This window comes from Dysidea avara, chromosome 7 (genome assembly GCF_963678975.1).
Source record: "Dysidea avara chromosome 7, odDysAvar1.4, whole genome shotgun sequence".
Classification (NCBI taxonomy): Eukaryota; Metazoa; Porifera; class Demospongiae; order Dictyoceratida; family Dysideidae; genus Dysidea; species Dysidea avara.
The window spans coordinates 446987-468603 of NC_089278.1; the positions used below are offsets into that span (position 1 = coordinate 446987).

The 21617-nt window shown below is 39.6% G+C and overlaps 1 pseudogene; it reads right to left on the reverse strand.

Moving 5' to 3' along the window:
• LOC136261586 (eIF-2-alpha kinase GCN2-like) overlaps positions 1-21617 on the reverse strand; it is a 35554-nt pseudogene that overhangs the window by 13104 nt on the left and 833 nt on the right.

Here is a 21617-nt window from a genome sequence, read left to right on the forward strand (position 1 = left end):
TATGAATGAATTGTATTCTCAACCATATGTGATTGTGGAGGGCATGGTAACAAAAATATGAATAACTGATGGAACATCAGATCACTTGAAAGTCACCTATCACTGCAGCAACTATGCTCACTAGTTACTACTGATGAGAATTAAGTGACTTGCAATGCACAGGGCCGGAGGGACCATTTTTCAGCTCCTTGAGTTTGTAAAAAGATCGAGATACTCTAATAGAGCATTCAGTATAGAATATAGCCACTGTTCTACTTAGTCTAAGCCATTACATCTATGTCGATTGCCCTCAAATCACTCAAAAGTTACAGTGAGTCATCTGTATGGTACTACATTATAGGATATATGTCATCTGTATGGTACTACATTATAGGATATATGTGACCTAATTTTAGAAAACTGTCGATATCCGCACAATTTTCAAAATGCATTTTATTTGTTCTTTGTTTTCTACAGGGACAGAGGAATGGACTAGCTAAGTTTCAGCTTCCTAAGTTAAGCAGCGTTGGAAATACAGCACTAGACAGCAGGACGAGCAAATAATTTGATATGTACAGAAGCTATCGAGAAAAGAATCTACAGGCGCTTACATAAACCATCATAACTTACTGATACAACGATGTACGGAATTGAATCTTGGCTCATTGTATTCGCCATGAATTTGTGCATCCACCAAGGTACAGTTTTTTTCCCCAGGCATGCTTCTTTGTTCGAGAAGGAAGGCAAATTCACTGAAAAACGATTGTCGGTAAATTCTTTCCTCACTGCAACATAAGCAAACATCTGTAACTTTGGAATTTTTTCATGTATGGAGATGAAACAAAGAGTTTTGTACTCCCTATGGACAGGTGAACACGATGATGCCCAGAATTTATCCATTGGTGGCTTAATTTGCCCACCAGCGAGGCGATAAAAACTTGCGTAATTATTTTTTCTGGAGCTTGCATTTTTACCCATAGTTTTTAAATGCGTTTTATTACAAAAGTACTGTTGTCTGTATATCAACGGTTTTCCAAAATTCGGTCACATATGTCATCTACATGGTACTACATTATAGGATATATGTCATCTGTATGGTACTACATTATAGGATATATGTCATCTACATGGTACTACATTATAGGATATATGTCATCTACATGGTACTACATTATAGGATATATGTCATCTACATGGTACTACATTATAGGATATATGTCATCTACATGGTACTACATTATAGGATATATGATCACACATGTCATGCATTAGCAATTACAATCCTAATGGCTTCTGTATCTCAAAGAACTAAGGCCAGGCAAACTTGATTAATTGTTTCTTCATCCCCACCTTCAACCCTTTTTATCCCACCACCTCTAATTTCATTATTGCTGCTATCAATCACGTGCACTCGTATTTTAATGCTAAGAAGGTTAGCTATCATTTTTCAGCACAGCAAATGTCACTTGCACCTCAGAAATGGTGGTAAAACAAAAGTACTAGTTCTTAAAGGCTTTAGCTAACCTTTATAGTTACAGACAGCTTGATTTGGAATATTTTCTTTAATAATGAATAATAAACAATGATCTCCCGCCCGCATGGAAATCCAAATTTTTGTGGATGAGAAATAAGTAATCAAGTTTGCCTGGCTTAAACTTTAGATGTGAAATTGGTATATACCGTAGCTCAAATTACCAGGATGTATCCGTTAACAAAAAGGAGAAAAGGCTTTGCAAGTAAAATAGCTTCCAGAAATCCCATGCAGTCACCACTGGGTCTGGGTTCTTCACAGTTTTAGATACTCCCTGTATTATACAGGCCTAGCCTTCTCACAGTCCCTAGTGGGATAGCACTTAATTATGCCATTTCAGAACATCCATTTCAAAGATTTCGCTGGGGGAACATGCCCCCAGCTTGGCATGCTGTGTGTACTTAGCACATGCAGTTCAGTATCACATGCAGATAATCTAATAATCACATCAGATCAATAAAAAGTAGTGTACATGACCATGTCCATTTCAGATGGCCGGACCACTCAAAATCTCTGGGCTCCGCAGGCCCTGGCAATGATTGTTTAATGAAGTTCAGTCAAACCAAATTCAGTCTCAGTGAAAAGGATAAATTATTGGGTATGTCCTTAGATAGCATATGCGTTAGTTGTATTAATGATTTACCACTTTTCTTAGCCTACCCAGCCCCTTGGGAGATCCTCCACTGACAGGATCTTGTATATTATCATCCCAAATACATTTATATAATGTGGACATACTATTTACAACTAACCATCTCTTTAATTCCCAGTGATCTCAAATGAGACATTACTGTCTCAATCTCTTGCCAAGCGGTCACTGATCCATCCACCTAATGACATTATCACAAATCATCACGATGATCATAATCATCCTTACAGCCGATCGGTTGCTGAATAATGGCTCTAGCAGGAACCTGGCTTCATCAATGGGAACCTCACTCTTCACAAAGTTTAACAATTGCCTAATCTACACACAGACACAATATAGAACACCAAAGACATTATTTAACTAACTGCTCCAGTGGATAATCCTAGTTCTATAAATTTCTCTTCCAGTTGGGAGCCCCTTATCACACCAGTCTAGACACAGTAAACAGTATACAGCAGACAATACTACCTTCTTCTTACTATCAGCCCATGAAGTATGGAGAATATATCTTCTCTCATGTCACTAGCAATGGAGCAGTGTTTCAGTATAGCTGATAACAAGTTAGTATGAGTTATTAACACTTTGTAATTCTGATCAAGTAGCCCAGGAAATTGAGCCAACACTTCTGACACAACATAGATCACCTCAGCATCCGGGAGGAAGCTATACAAACACACGGGAAACTTGATATACCATATGTGAGTGATAGCTACTGGCATGGTATAAGTGATGCTGTCACGTACCCTGACTGAGTTAGATAAAACTTTAGAAATAAAGATCAGTTGACAGTATCGGCCATTTTAAAATGAAAAATATCACTATAATTGTATTGAGGAGGCATGATCACAGACACAAGGGTTACACAGGTGGATGCATACGTAGTTACAAAGGTACACCCATGGTTACACACATGGGTACACTTGTGGTTACACACATGGGGTACACTCGTGGTTACACACATGGGTACACTCGTGGTTACTCACATGTGTACACAAGGGTACACATGTGTACACAAGGGTACACTCGTGGTTACACACATGGGTACACTCGTGGTTACTCACATGTGTACACAAGGGTACACACATGGGTACACTCGTGGTTACACACATGGGTACACTCGTGGTTACACACATGGGGTACACTCGTGGTTACACACATGGGTACACTCGTGGTTACTCACATGTGTACACAAGGGTACACATGGTTACACAAGGGTACACTCATGGTTACAGGTACATACTTGGTTGCATAAGGCTACACACATTGTTGCACAAGGGTATACAGTACGTGGTTACACAAGGGTACACATGTGGTTACACAAGGGTGTACACAAGGGTACACACTAGGTTACACAAGATTATATTTCAGAAGGCTCAGTCTTGCATATCAATGGTGTTAGGCCTGGTTTCCTAGAATTACAGCTGGTTAGTCGTTAAAATATTAGGATACGAAGCACATGTGCTGCTGTGTATGCGCAAGGCATCCATAAAAATTGCCATGTTTTCACACCATTGGCCTTTTTTCTAGCTCGCTAGTGTTGGTCGTTTGTGTATCTATTCGTTACTTGATTTATCATTGTAATGTCCGGAGACAACTCTGAAGTGTTGATTTCTATGCAGCAAACTCTAGTCCGAATGGACGAGCATCTGATGACCGTGTGTGCAGATGTGGAGAACCTGAAGCATACCCACTCCACAGGAGGGCAAGAAGCACAGCTCCCTGACGGTCATCAACCTGGTACATTACACAGTAATGTGGCACACAGTGTCGTTTCTACGCCAGAAAATGGATCCAGTGGTGACGAAGACAACATCATCATACGCCTGAGTTGGGAAGAGCACATGCAGCTCGAGGATAACCAAGATGCTGACAAAGTTGGCTCAGCAGTGAAGCACCCAAAGGGCGAAAAACTTTGCTTAACTAAGGTAGAGGAAAATACAGAGAACTTTCTACATGAGGCGTTTACACCAATGGACAACGAGGACTGCAAGGACCTTAGAATCCAGTTCATAGTCAGATATAGCCAATTTCCTGGCTGACCCATACTCGCAGGGGTACCAGACAAATTCTCTAAATGCCTACAGGTCAGCAATATCCAGTGTTCATGATAAGGTGGATGACGTGGAGGTAGGTAAGCACCCTCTAGTAGCCAGACTCCTTAAAGGGGCCTTTCATGCAAGGCCACCACTGCCAAAGTACATTGGTATATGGAATGTTCAGGTGGTACTTGACCATATGCTACAATGGGGTGACACTGCTACGTTATCACTAAAGCTATATATTAACATTCAAACTGGTAATGTTGATGTCTTTGGCCAGACCATCCCGATCTGCTGATTTGGCATCTCTACACTTGAGCAATCGTCAATTCAAACTAGAAGGTGTAGTATTCTTGCCATCTACTCTGGCCAAGCAATCAAGACAGGGTAAGGCCTTGACTGATTATTATTTTGCCAGCTTCCCTGACAACAAACAACTGTGTCCAGTGGAGACTCTTTGTCAGTATAAACAGATGACAGCCCCTTTGAGAAAGGAAAATAGTCAACTGTTTCTAGATATTGTCAAGCCTCACAACCCAGTAGCTCCATGCACCATTGCTCGGTGGTTAAAAGAGGTCTTAAGATGTCAGGCATTGATGTTAGTATCTTTACAGGACATTCCACAAGAGGAGCTTCGTCCTCAGCAGCAGCTGACTCTGGGATTACCACTGGTGACATATTGAAAACAGCTGACTGGAGCACAGAGTCTGTTTTCAGAAAGTTCTACTACCATTCCAGCCGTGACCCCTCATATGGTAGAGCTGTGTTATCACACAGAAGCAGTGAGACTTAATCATGTGTATATAGTATACTTCTGTGTCAAATACTGTGTTGATATCTACACTGTGTTTTTCTGGTATATATGCTACGTAAACTCTGTGGCATAGTACTGTACTCGACTCCACCTTCTATATACGGTAGGTTGGTTTTGAGCTACAAACAACACCATTGATATGCGAGACTGAGCCTTCTGGAATATAATTTCCAAATGGCTCAGATCACACAGTGATTGCATGCTATTTGGGATTATATGAAGAAGGTGAAGTCGAGCATATCAATGGTCCCACCCACCCATGCCCCATGACTTTCATACACTTGGCTCGCTATCAAATGGCCAAAGATGTGAAAGCATGGCAATTTTTATATGGATGCCTTGTGCATGCGCAGCAGCACATGTGCTTCGTATCCTAATATTTTAACGACTAACTAGCTGTAATTCTAGGAAACCAGGCCTACCACCATTGATATGTTCGACTTCACCTTCTTCATATAATACCAAATATCATGCAATCACTGTGTGATCTGAGCCATTTGGAAAGTACACACTAAGTTACACAAGGGTACACACTTGGTTACACAAGAGTGTACACTAGGTTACACACTTAAGGGTACACATTTGGTTACACAAGGGTACACGTGGTTACACAAAGGTACACATGGTACAAGGGTACACATGATTACACAAGGGTACACATGGTTATACAAAGGTACACATGGTTACACAAGGGTACACATGGTTAAACAAGGGTACACATGGTTACCTGCCAGATGATGGAGTTATAATGTCATAAGCACACTCAAACAATTCCCTTGGGTGAGCACCATTCAGTTTGTTCTCACGGAACACCCGACTGATTGTATATCTGTTTACAATAACAACAATGACACACACACTACACTACAGTAAACAATGCTGACCTCTTCAAAAAGGTCACATCATGATTGTAGACATATCTAGCAAATGGCACCTGTAATGACATCATAGTATGGATCACATGGGATATAATGTCATACACACCCTCAGGTCATATGGTAACATTACTAAACTGCCACTCTTGTCCATCAAGTGTACTGTGTGTAATTTGGAGTCATCATAGACAGGGTCCTTTAGTAGGAGTAATGGAGTCTTCAGTAGTATAGCTCCTGTGTGCAATAACACAATAGACAAATAGCTACCTAGGTTGTGCCACCATACATTATCATGACATCAATTCCCCAGTAAAACTTGATCGTCTTGACAAAAACTTTAATATGCATGAGGGTGTAAATTTCTTTACTTATCAATAATATCATTATTCTCCATAAGCAGTGGGAAAGGGGGGTTCCCCTTGGTCTGCTGAGGGGGCTCACTGAAATTATCCTTCTTGAAGTCGGGCTGAAAACTGTGAGAAGGATCGATATACTCTAATAGAACGCTCAAATATCCTAATAGAACAGTCAAAGTGCTTTGTAAAAACATGAAAGTGGTAAAAAAAAAGCCTTGCCTACAGCAACCACTGACCTCTTACTTGAGAGCTGGTGTACTTACCACCATATGAAGTATTTCCAGGTGTCTAAATGCTGTTTGTACTGCTTTTAAATATTGTATGTTTATTAACCCTGTAGTCAACCTGTAGTCAACCTGTAGTCAACAGCTAAAAGCTTTGCAAAATAAATAATAAAGTTGGTATTTTAGTTGAAATGCTTCAAATTGTACCTATAAATTAATTCTGGTAAACTTTGAGGCACCATGAAAACTAAAATCCCTCTGGTCAGCCCACCTCACATCAACTACTTCCTCCACCATTGTTGTACTCATTTAAACTACTACGTCCATTCAATACATTTAGCCCTACCATTACAGCAAATTCATATGCAATAATCTTTTCAAATTAGATAGCACAAACTTAAGGAACTCTTGTTTAAACTATTACAAAATTGGAGTTTGATATTATAAGCTACAGGTCACAATAGACAAGTCTATTGATGTACCATACAGTACAGTGGAGTGTTGATCAATCTCTTGTAGTATGTAGTAGTTAGTTACATAGTGCCAAACCTTTTGATTTACTGAACATCACACATAATGTTGCTCCATTAGAATGTTTTGTACAATTTATTTAGTAATCAAAAGCAGTTCTAGATCTGTATATTATAGTGACTGAAATAGCAGAGGTGGTATCATTTTTAGGTGTTTTTGTAATTCAGGGGCGTAGGAAGATATTTAACTTATGGGTGCCCAGTGTTAAGGCTGAAGACCAAAAAAAAAAAAAAAAAAAGGTCGCCAGCGTACGTGACTGCTTTATTAGAGTCATTGACTGCTCTATTAGAGTATCTCAATCTTTTCAGTAATATATAGTACAGTGTGCTGACACCATTAGCTATGCAACTGGAAATATTTATGAGTGCCCAAGCACCCATGCTTCCTACGCCCCTGTAATACCATATTAGGTGTCACTATACCACCTCATAAATACACTTATTCAAAACTTCACAGACCATGTCTTGTAAATATTTTGGAGATTATCCGATGAACTTCATGTTGAATAGTCGTCATTTGCATGGAGAACTTTCCCTACAACAATAATAAGGACAAGTGTATATCATGACCTGATAACTCATTAATGGAATAACACAAGGATTGAAATTTGGGTAACTTTATATATATATATTAATACATTTTAGACGTGGTACTTCATTTTAGCATGTTTATCTCATAAAACTGTAGTTATCAGCTCAACATGATCACAACATCACAACATGATCACAACACGATCACAACATGACAACATGACAACATGATCACAACATGACAACATCATGACAACATGATCACAACATCCCAACATGATCACAACATCACAACATGATCACAACATGACAACACGATTACAACATGACAACATGATCACAACACGATTACAACATGACAACATGATCACAACATGACAACATGATCACAACATCACAACATGATCACAACACGATCACAACATGACAACATGATCACAACATCACAACATGGCATCACACAACATGATTACAACATGATCACACCATGACCAGCACCTTATCTAATGAATACAATACTTCTGAACGAGTGGAGACTTGTTGAGAGAACAAATTGTCCAATAGTTGTTGATATCTGGTGGACTGGGGCATTGACATTGTCTGTTCTAGTGCCTGAAACAATGAATAACAGCAAGAGTTAATAATATAAAAACTGTATACACAAGTATGATGGACAATTTGGGACCAGGAATCATTGTTTCATTTTAAAAACTGAATGGAGTCAGGTCTACTGGGATTATTGTCTACATCATAGAAGTAGTTCATCTATTGTGATTCATAAGGTTCTAGTAGACACATTACATACATGGGCAAAGTCGGCCTCCTCCATTTTCACTGGAAGATATTTGCTAATCAGTTCTTTGGAAGATGGTCGGTCTCGAGGATTATGCTCCAACAACATTTGTATCATCGCTGCCTGTTGGACACCATAGAGCCACACACAATTACTAGACTCACTACCTCTCGAGAATTAGCCACCTCATCAAATGATAATGGAAAAGACATGACCTCCTAACACATAAAATATTCACATTGTATAATTGTCATACAAGCCTGACCTTCCTAAGGTCTAGTAACACTTCATATCTCTCCATTTGAGTCTCCCAAGGTGCATGGCACATCTCAAAGAAAATGATTCCCATACTGTAGATATCAACTTTCTATTAAACACACATCATAATAAGTTGTCAGATTTGTAAGGTACACACATCAGAATATCTCGTAGCAGCTGGACCAGTGGAGTATAGCACTTCAGGACTAGTATATAGAGCAGTCCCCACAGGACCTGTGACTACACACAAACAGTATTAATTGAGCAAACATTTGTTATATTCACTTAGTTGAGCTAGTATTTGATACCTCAGTAAGTATTTGAATACAAAGGAACTAAGCTTTTTGGTATTTGTGACTGGATATTTATTATACTTATTTCTACAAATAGCAAAAGGTATTTCTAATGTACAACCATGAAATTTTGAATAGAAACCAAATCATACAAAATAAACTACTTGAATACGAAATTTTGATATTCTTGAATATGAAATTTTGATATTCGTTTCAATTCTATTGAGCAATTCTTACCTTCTTGATGTGAGTGCTCCATCACTGAAGAATCTGGTACCAGTATGCTACTTTGCTGTATTGAAACAATTGTAAGTCTGTGTGTGTGTAGTGTATATATGTGTATAGCGTGTGTGTAGTGTGTATAGCGTGTGTGTAGTGTGTGTGTGTGTATGTGTGTGTGTGTGTGTGTGTGTGTGTGTGTGTGTGTGTGTGTGTGTGTGTGTGTGTGTGTGTGTGTGTGTGTGTGTGTGTGTGTGTGTGTGTGTGTAGCATACCCTAGGGAATTTGTGTGATGTAGCTAGGCCAAAGTCTCCGATCTTAACGTGGCCAGATGAGCTCAAGAAAATATTACCAGGCTTGAGATCTCTGTGTATCACATCCTACACAAGACCAGTAACAGCTGGTCACTATAGTTACAACACGTACCCTAGAGTGGATATGAGCCAGTCCTTCTACCAGCTCTCTGAACAGCCTCCACACTTCTTCATTTTTCTTGTGTAGTTCTCCAGTGTCTATTAACTGCCTCAATGTGTTCTTCTCACAGTATTCCATCTGTGTGTGGTAAAAACAATGGATAATATCATATATAAAACACTTTACAATCATTACTGATCTGTCCTTTGTGGGGTCTGATTTCAATAGCAGACAGTCTTGCTGGGTTAGTCCTTGAGTTAGTGGGGTTACCTTGAGTTAGTGGGGGGTTACCTGGAGTTAGTGGGGGTTACCTGGAGTTAGTGGGGGTTACCTGGAGTTAGTAGAGGTTACCTTGAGTTGGTGAGGGTTACCTTGAGTTAGTGGGGGTTACCTGGAGTTAGTAGAGGTTACCTTGAATTAGTGGGGGTTACCTCGGATGACTTTGGGGTTACCTTGGGTTAGTAGAGGTTACCTTGAGTTAGTGGGGGTTACAAACCTCAAACCTTTTAATTACCGGGCTGGTGCTCTAGCCACACACACACACACACACACACACACACACACACACACACACACACACACACACACACACACACACACACACACACACACACACACACTACACATTGCTATAGCCCACCTGGATGTACAGATACTGGACAGGTTCTCCAGGTCGTGGAGGTGGCCGATGCTGAGACCTGACTGTCATCTGCCGATACATGATAGAAGTTTGGTGGCCTCGTAGTTCACCCGTCTTACCTTCTTGGCAACTTTTTGTGAGTTTGAGGTTGAGTCTTTGAAAATTACAGCATCAGATGAGTCCAAACTATGAAATGCAACCAAATTAACTATGAAATACTATGAAATACTAAATTAACAAGGTTGACTCACATACTAAATTGTTCAAGTGAGATAAATGTAGCTATCAATGATATCACAAAATGTTTTGTTAAATTGTTAAATGAAAAGTTTATTGTGGGCAGAAACTTGGGCAGTATGTTGTAATCACACACTTTGTGTTCACATGAATAGTAAAAGTGTATATCACTAACAATTTAGTTTTGGCAAGGTCAGAGTCAATAGAAGCCAGAGGATCTGACGTGGTAAATGTGTCATCTAGTGCTGACAGGTCAACTTCACCATCCGAGTCATGAGAAGCTTCAAATGTGATGAAGGAGTCATGACTGCTACTCCGTGACAATGTACCAGTTCTGGCTCCCTCGGTGGAACTGTCTGAGAACTGATCATCATCAAATTCATCATCATCATCTTCTTCATAGTCTTCTTCTTCACTTGATGTCTCTTCTTCTAAGGAATTAGATTTTTGGTTCTTCAAGTCATTTCCTGAGTCACCGTATGTTTCAATCCATGAGTTAAAGTACCTGTAGAATGGCAGTATGGCACATACAAGTATCTACACACGTACAGACACTACACATGTATACAGAGACTACACACGTACAGACACTACACACTGCACACGTACACATATTACACACATACAGACACACACCTGACTACATTCTCATGATTGAGGTTAGACAACAGTCTGACTTCTCTCGTAATCTTCTTGTACATTTGTTTGTTCTCTTTATGAAGTTCTATTCGTTTGATGGCATAAATTTTCCCATCCAAGTGATTACGAACCTGCAAATACACGGTAACCAATGTACTCAAATACATAGTAACCAACATACTCAAATACACAGTAACCAACATACTCAAATACACGGTAACCAACATACTCAAATACACAGTAACCAACGTACTCAAATACACAGTAACCAACATACTCAAATACACAGTAACCAACATATTCAAATACACGGTAACCAACATACTCAAATACACAGTAACCAACATACTCAAATACACAGTAACCAACGTACTCAAATACATGGTAACCAACATACTCAAATACACAGTAACCAACGTACTCAAATACACAGTAACCAACATACCGTATTGTCTCGAATTACGGCCCGGGTGTTTATTTCTTTCAAACAACTTTTTACCCCGGCTACTAAACGAGACCGGTGTTTATATACCCGATCAGTATTCACGAGTCAACTTCATACCTTAGTGTTGTACTCTCCTGGACTCTGCTTGATGTTTTCTTCAGCATATTTCACAGATTCAAGCTTACAAGGAACTCCATAACACGTTCTTCACTTCATATAACGCCACACAGAATTGTTAAAAATAATGACTGCACTGGATGTATATTTGAGACCCGGAGTTTATTCGAGACCCAGCATTTATTTTTGTCATGATGCTGTATACCCCCGGCAACTAAATGGGACCAGGCATTTATACGAGACCGGCCATAATTCGAGGCAATACGGTACTCAAATACACAGTAAACAACATACTCAATACAACAAATTCTCACCATCACCACATCTCCGAAGCCTCCCTTGCCAAGGAACTCTATTTCCTCAAATTCAGTTCTAAGTCTTGAACACACGAGATTCTTTGGCACTATTGGAGTACCAGTGACCGAGTCTCTCCGAAACAGTGTCATCGCTATAACAATACAATATACCACAACAGTAGAACTTTTACAGGACAAGACCTTTCTTGCATAAGTCATTAGATGATCCACTGGGTACGACAAGGAAGGATTCTGAAGGTGATCGCATTATATTTGTTTGTTGGACAAACGGATGATGTAGTAGTTGTTTCACAGTGTGTCTTGTGTATTCATTGGGATCAATACACCTAATGTAGCCAGTAGCATCAGAACATTGCACTTTGCACCTCACTTCATTATAAAATCTTTTAGTGACTCACAAAAGTTAGCCGGGATAACAGGAGGATAACTGACCGAGGTCTGACCCAGTGCCATGCACAGTATCACCAAACCCTAACAAGAAACATTTTGAGCAGTACACAGTTAGACGATCAGTTTCATTTATATGTTCTATTAGAGTATTTGTACAGACATTTGTAAATAGGCTGAACAGTTCACGTAACTTATCTTAATACAATCAAAGGTACTAACATAACCCACCAGCTTTAGAATATCACCCTTCTTGCCTCCCTTAGTCTCAGCCCATGCCACAGGATCATTAATCAAATTATCATCATCAGCTGCAGAAGACGAGGCTGGACGTTGTTGGTTGACTGTCTTGTGTAGGTCACACAGTCTACAGAGAGATAATGTTATAGGATGTCAAGACAGTTCAATAACTCATTAATGAGGATTGAAATTTGGATAACTTGCAGTAATAATTGATCTGCTAAAATTGAAGGCTCTTAATTTCAATTAACATTTATCATTCATACATTAGCTATGGGTTGTATGCCATCTTCCCAAGGTAAACAAAGCTTGTACAATTATCACCAATTATCTGAGCTGTATTAATTTTGTATCAACTCAATGTCACTATGCTAATAATATAAATACCTCTTGATTATACTGGTGCCTGCTAACTTCAAGTGGCCAATAGAGTCCAGCAATATTGAAGCAAGCTTAACAGTGCAAGAATATGTCAAGTTCATTAGACAGTACCTATCACTAACCTTAAGGTCTTTATGGACTATACCATTAGAATGAAGATAGTATACAACACCCAATAACTGTCTAGTGTAGAGTCGTAGACACTGTGCATGGGACACGGTTAATGTGTAGCATTATTAGGGAGTGGCTCACATCTAGGTTGATTGGTAGAGCACTAGAACTCCTCAAATGACAGCTCATACTCCCTCCACCAACATATTCCATCAGTATCTGCCGTAGGGAAATATCATAACTCGCTAATGTATAAATCTAATACAATAGTTACACCACCTGAAGCCTGAGGGCTAAGATATAATATACCAAGCAGTCATGAAGCGAGTAACATCAAGAGTTCATAATATATATATATACCGAGGAGAGTATCCTACTCTCACATATCCCTGTAGAAGGACGTATTGTGAAGTTATGACGTAACGACAAGATGTTGAGGTTTGTTACATACGAGCAGCCATAAAACTGCAAGAATTGTTAGCACCGTTTCAGTCGCGGCACTCAGGATAGCCCAGCAAGAAAATTTGCTAACGGCCTAGCAAGAAACACCTACAAAACGGTCTTAACCCATGAAGGAACGATTTTAACCCATGAAGGAACAATTGTAGTTCGGTGAGAAACCCTTAGAGCTGGAGTTAATTTGGTTGCTAGCGACGTTGTTAGGCACACGTTCAATCGATAGCATGTTCAACTAATGAGATCATTAATTATACAAGGAAAAACAGGCGAACTCAGAAGTGCTACATCATAACTTCACGATACGCCCTTCTACAGGGGTATATGAGAGTAGGATACTCTCCTCAGTATATATACTATGAACTCTTGTTATTATGAATTCTGTATCATTTGGTCATGTCCACTTAATAAGTGATGGAACTACTTATTTCATTTGTTTTATACACCAACATCATTTCATGGTGATTAAAGTGTGGGCTAACAGTCTTCAAATCAAAAAATTATTCATAAGTCACTATATTTCAATAATCTTTTGAAAGAAACAATGACAGTAGATTTACTTCCTGACTTCATAAGACTTTTAGGGTTACAAGCTGCACAATGATCAGGATGCTTTACTAATTAAACAAGATGTCCAGTTTCAAGAAAGTCACAAAAAGTATGTGAGCATATTGAAACCCCATAAATGTCATCGCACGACCAAGTCAAACCCATCACCTTAAAATATATTATGCTGTGTGTGTTCTATTGACAGTGGTGTGATTTGTTGTCATATCCATTTTCCAAACCAAAACTATATACTATAAAGGTTACAAAAGAAGTTAAAATAACCAATAAATACGACTGAAGGAAATTCACCAAATTTTGTTCCACGTGAGGTAAGTCACCATAACTGGTTGACATCAAGAGTTCATAATATATATACTAAGGAGAGTATCCTACTCTCATATACCCCTGTAGAAAGGCATATCGTGAAGTTATGACGTAACGACAAGATGTTGTGGTTTGTGACGTACAGGAAGCCGTAAAAGTGCAAGAATCGTTAGCACCGTTTCACACTTGCAACGCTCAGGATAGCCGTATTCGCGAATGGCCTAGTAAGAAATGCCTACGAAGCGGTCTTAACCCATGAAGCAACGATTGTAGTTGGGTGAGAAACGCTTAGAGCTGGAGTTAATTTGGTTGCTAGCGACGTTGGTAGGCACGCGTTCAATCGATACCATGTTCAACTAATGACATTAATTATACAAAGAAAAACGGGCGAACTCAGAAGTGTTACGTCATAACTTCACGATACGCCTTTCTACAGGGGTATATGAGAGTAGGATACTCTCCTTAGTATATATATTATGAAACTCTTGGTGACATGCATGTACCCAACTTTAGTCTCATTGTATCTTCATCCCTTACAATATTAACTAACTGGAGACAAAGACAATCTCCACAATTTAGAAAGTAAAATCTTCTGTATGTTAACAGGGACACCATGGACCCTTCTTCATTACAATAAAGTCTGTAATGTATGGAGCCAGAGTTGTTGTATGGAGCCAGAGTTGTTGAGACCAAAATCATTGAACTTGGTAAGGTGTTGTCCTTCTTTCAGACAGTTTACTAAGAGGAGTCGAGAGCGTGGACACATATAGTACACATATCCACAATGTTACAGCATACGTACAATGGTAACAGTCAGCTGATACTAGAGTACTATACACACCTCTACAGTGATCGTGTTACAATCTGAGATGTAGTCCTTCATGTTGAGATATTGTACCAAGTGAGGATGTCTTTGATGTTGTAACTCCTCCAACTCTGATCTTATACTGGCTATCTGTATAACACCAACATGTTGATGATACCTGTACTACTACACTACACTACACACACACACACACACACACACACACACACACACACACACACACACACACACACACACACACACACACACACACACACACACACACACACACACACACACACACACACACACACATGCACTACACACACACTACATTACACTACACACACACACACACACACACACGTGCACTACACTACACACACACGTGCACTACACTACACACACACTACACTACACTACACTACACACTACACTACACTACACACACATGTGCACTACACCACACACACACACACACACACAAACGCTACACTAAACTCACACCTGTCTTTGTCTACGCACAACATCATTTTTTGATTGTCTACACCTCAGTACCCACTCATAAACAGCCACAAGATCTCCAGTGTTGGAGTCCATACCAATATACACACTATATCCATTATCACTGTGTCCTGTAGTAGCAGCAGTAACAACCACAACACTAAAGCACATAATTACCAATACACTTTCCCCTGTGTATAGGAGAAGTGTGCACGATGGGAGCTCTATCCCTCACGGGGTTTATATCACCATTGACAACCACTGGTTTCCTGTTCATACTGGGGCTATTACTATGCAAGTCTCGTCTTGACAGCATAGACACAATGGGATTATGATTAACATCTGTCTGACCATCAACCTCATCAAATACATCATCTTCTTCTTCAACTTTGTTAAGAGCTGGCTGTTTCTGTAATGATGTGTGCAGCTGGTTATCACGGTGTCTTCGCTTCTGTTGTTCCTGAATTTGCGCCTCAATTTCACGACGCTAAAATGGGACATCAATAGTTTATGCACCAAAAACACTCCTTCATACCTCTCTTTCTGACTGCAGACGTCTCTCTTCATCTTTTCGTTTCTGTTCATCAACTTCTTGTCGATGTCTTATCACCATTTCTTCGTGAAGGGACACGGGAGGCTGGCTGAGGTCTCGCAGGAAGTCCTCCAAGTGATGTATTATATCAAACATGACCTCCTAAAGTGGAACACAGAGTTAATACCCTACACAAACCTTATTCAGTTAGAGCAGATATTGTAATGCTTGTATCCAGCCCTCGGATGCAGTACATCGATCACCAACAAGAGATCAAATACTGAACACGGCATATCAGATTACATAACAAGTAGCTAAGCATGCAATAGCACAATGACTGATATACTATAGGCTACTAGTACATGACTAGTATGTGGCACTTATCACATGCTATTGTGTTGTACTGAGAAGTTGCCTCATTGAGTTCATCCAGGGATGAAGATGTCCGCAATGGATGGCATGACACAATAATGTGAATTAGTGATGTGATCATGTACTCCATTATTTGTATGAATATTATTTGTACGAAGGTTATTCAGTTTACAGGCTAAAGCTTCTATACTATAAACTGGACAGGGTGATGACTAACCAGTTGATCTAGTTTATATGCTATTATACCTCAAAAGCTTGTGTTCTGTTGATCACAAAGTTTAAGCAAACACTTTTACTAACATCTAAGTCCATCAATGCAACAGATTACAAACGTTCTCGATACTTTAAATAGAATACTCAATAAAAAGATGCCCTTCATGATGTCTGTGAATGACTTAATGGGAACTAGTCATCATTTCTTTTGTGAATTCTATACTTATTGACTAGTTGGGTTTCAAGTCGCTCAGATGTCTAGATGTTCTCAAGTCATGATTTAGGTGTGGACTACAACAGACATACATTACCCCTTGCATATGTGTGTGGTAACATGTGTGGTAACATGTGTGGTAACATGTGTGTGGTTACTGTGGTAGCAAAAAGAGTTTAGTAAGTGGCAACAAGGATACACTGTCATGTCAGTAATCTGTTTCTACTATCATATCCCAAATATAGAATTGTGGCTTTGTTAATATCTTAACATTGTAGAGCCCTACATGGAGGTTGTTGTTAGTGCACTGGTAAGCAGTAAATGCTGAATGGTTAGAATATTTTAATTGCAAATTAAATGTACTAATTCCTTTGCAAAAACTTAATAGTTCACAGTATGTGATATGACACTTACCCTTCCAACATTATCTCGAGCAATCTTCTCAATTTCATCTCGTAGTTCTTTAAGTTGATCATCAGTAATGTCTTTAGTCAAGCCAGCCAGTTGTAAATGTGGAGCCCTACAGCACAAATCATCACAACAAGTTAACTGGCACATGTGATAACCTGGTAGGGTCCGCAACGTGAAAATCGATATCCTCCAATCAACTACCTAATTATTGTCATGTGTTAGGCTAAGTGTAACTTGAATAACACCAGCGTGGCAGCCAAGTTTGTCACTTTCTTCTGGTAGAAAACGATACAAATGTCTTGAAATCACGTGGTTTTTCATTGCAGCTGTTCATAGGGTTATTCGAATGCCACGATATTCACTCTCAACATTGTTCAAGTAGTCTATCAATAACTCAAAGTATTAGTGGTTTGATTTCATTGGTCAGTTTCTGGTGGCAGCACAATCTGCGCGCCATTTTGGCGACAAACAAAATGTTTCTTCCTCTGGATCACAGGACAAGCAGAGCAGCAACTGCGCCGTGGGTCAGCAATGACCAGTACTAGGTAAAGTACTTGCATGCGGAGTATAGTTATAATTGAAGCTTGTTGCCCACCTGGTTGAGCCATCTATATGCTGAAATTCGGCCAAAATGATGCGATTTTTGCAAACAAATACCAGACTTGTTGATAAACCAGTGAGACAGTCTCCAACAGCAAGAATACGAAGTTTATAAACACCTAACAATACGGCTATCTCGCCCAGTAAACGCATAGAGCAATCCAATGCATGAAATAAGCACTCACGTGATCGAAATTCAAATCGTGGAAAATGCTACCATAATCTATTCCAATGACCTTAAAATCACTTCAAATCAAATGACAACAAGTTTGTATGCATTAGGTTCAGCATCTCGATTAGCCCAGCAATCTAAGACTCTCCCTATGATGCCATCACATACCTGCACTGGCCCAGACTACGCCTGAGTGAACAATTAACACAAATATTTACAAAAGGAGTGCACTTCATGGTTCCTTTTTAGAAATGAAAGCGATTTCATGGGTATTTCCGCGATTTGAATTTCGATCACGTGAGTGCTTATTTCATGCATTGGAATTGCTCTATGCGTTTACTGGACAAGATAGCCGTATTGTTAGGTGTTTATAAGGTTCGTATTCTTGCTGTTGGAGACTGTCTCACTGATTTATCAACAAGTCTGGTATTTGTTTGCAAAAATCGCATCATTTTGGCCGAATTTCAGCATATAGATGGCTCAACCAGATGGCTAACAAGCTTCAATTATAACCATACTCCGCATGCAAGTACTTTACCTAGTACTGGTCATTGCTGACCCACGGCGCAGTTGCTGCTCTGCTTGTCCTGTGCTCCAGAGGAAGAAACATTTTGTTTGTCGCCAAAATGGCGCACAGATTGTGCTACCACCAGAAACTGACCAATGAAATCAAACCACCAATACTTTTGAGTTATTGATAGACTACTTGAACAATGTTGAGAGTGAATATCGTGGCATACGAATAACCCTATGAACAGCTGCAATGAAAAACTACGTGATTTCAAGACATTTGTATCGTTTTCTACCAGAAGAAAGTGACAAACTTGGCTGCCACACGCTGGTGTTATTCAAGTTACACTTAGCCTAACACATGACAATAATTAGGTAGTTGATTGGAGGATATCGATTTTTCACGTTGCGGACCCTACCTATGGTGTGGAATTGGAGGGTTGTGTAAAACTTGACACATTTCTTAGGGTGTACACTGTTTCTAATAGTTCATGCACACTGTGTTCATGTGATTGATTCTTGAATGTCTCGGATCATTCAGTGATAATGTGAAGAAACACAAGTACTTCTGTAGTGATGTTTGTCATACAAGAACCATTAGAATCACACAACATGGTGTAAAGACTATATAATGAGGGAGCTCTCTTGCCATAATATAACACCTGCTGCATGGTCCATAAACTACAATGAAAAGCTTATCACAAGAAGTAGCACTAAAACAGTAGAGAATTACTACCTTACAGCAAAGGGGTGGAATTTTGGTTGACATTTACAACACCCACAACTTTGTAAAAGGTCAAATTACTTTTGTAGGAGTGAGTAGAGTCCTATAATAAATTTTTTATCCTGTGATCAATCACAGTGTTCCATTACACTGCTAAGGTGATAACAAGTTCCACTTCTTTGTTAAAAGACATAAGCTCAAACTAGTCACTAGTAAACAGTTTATCATTATCACCATCCATATATGGCAAAGAAAATTGGTTTAGAACAACATAGTATAGGTACGTGGTGCTTTTTTGTTGTAGCATTGCAACGATATTCACGTGTGGCTGTGACTGCTTTATTAGAATATCTCGATCTTGCCACTCATCTTGAGTGAGCTAGTGCAATAAACAATTATTAATTTAAAAATGAAGTAGGGTTCCAGCAATAAAAAGTAGTGAAACAAGAGATGATGGTAACTATGAGCCCAGCTACTTGGCATTGTAGCAATGTGGGAAAATTCCTACTCGGCATTCATTGTATATAGAAGCAATATCAAAGTAGGGATTTCCCCATAGCTACCATCATCTCTTGTTTCACTACTATTTATCACTACAGCAGTTTGTTAAACTTTTTTTTTGTAAGAGCATAACTATAAAATACATGTGTGGCTGTGACTGCTGTATTAGAGTATCTCAATCTTGCCACTCAGCTACGCAGTAGATCAAGTTAGTGGGCATGGCACACAATGCCTTGTTTTCCTACAGAGCTACATCATTGTTGTGGCGTGTTCTGATCAGTTAAGGGGCGTGGCAATTGTTTTAAAAGCCCAGTTTGGTTGCTACTAGATACTGCAGTCCATTAAGCGCCTCAAACAGTTTTGTGGTTTTTTCAAGGAAAGTGTAAATTAACACCTTGATATGGTTTCCTGGCATGAAGAAGGAGACAACCATTTAATTGAAGATAAAGGGATTGGACCTTATCGACGTCTAAAATTACGGCTTTCACAACATGGGAACATTGGATAAATAAGGTAAGAGGTTAGTTAGCATGATGTGGCGATGCGAAATAATCCCACCAGGCGAAACCAGACCTAAGTTTTGATACGGATATAAAATGGTGCACATTTGTCTTGTAAGTCTGTATGCCTCACCTTGCCCCTTGTTGCTGTATATTAACATTATCATAGCGAAACACCACCTCTCCAAATACAACCCTGTACAAAGTCCCCACACTATTCCGCCATTTTTACGTTGTGATGTCATTGCAGATAAGGTCCATAGTAAAACGCAGAAGGCAGACATTCCTCAGAACTACAAAAGGCACATCCCACTGGTGAGTTTGTCACTGTGGCATAAAATGGTGGCCATATGCTGCTTTGCTTGGCCTCTAGCCTTGTGACTGTGGTCAGGCAGGCAGGCAGGCAGGCAGGCAGGCAGGCAGGCAGGCAGGCAGGCAGGCAGGCAGGCAGGCAGGCAGGCAGGCAGGCAGGCAGGCAGGCAGGCAGGCAGGCAGGCAGGCAGGCAGGCAGGCAGGCAGGCAGGCAGGCAGGCAGGCAAATTTAGACTTTTTTAAATTCAATATCCGGACTCCTGTAAGTGCTTTCCTCCTTTAATGCTGTAATTGACTTTAATGCTGTAATTGATGCTGAGACTAATTCATAAGGGTGATTTTTGCTACATATGATATTTCCACGTTGGTTTTTAGACATAGCTTTTTTAGCAGTGTGCGTAGGGCACAGTATGACCACACTGTTTGATAGATTAAGAAGCGTGGTTGCCATGTTTTGTTCTCTATAGTAGATGTGGTTATGCAGCTCTGATCATTAAGGACGTGGTAGCATGTGCTGATTGCTTAAGGGCGTGCTTCATTCAGCCTCTAGCCTTGCGACTGTGGTCTGGCCAGCAGCAGGCAAAAATTATGGTCAGCCACTCAAAAAAAAACAAACAATCAATATTCAGCCTTCTGAAAAGGTTTTCTTGTTTTAAACACTTGATTTGATGTTAGATGCACTATAAGAACCTTTTCAAACACACTTTATGTAACAACTCTGGATAGGCTGTAGGACCAAGTGTCCTACAGACCTTCAGCACTTGTGCTGTAAAGCCTTAATAATAAAAATGGTGATTTACATGATCATATGTGATAATTTCACGATGGCTAGTGCCATTCATTTTTGGGGGAACCCTAATAAACACAGCATTACTGTAGTGTTTGATATATTGACACAG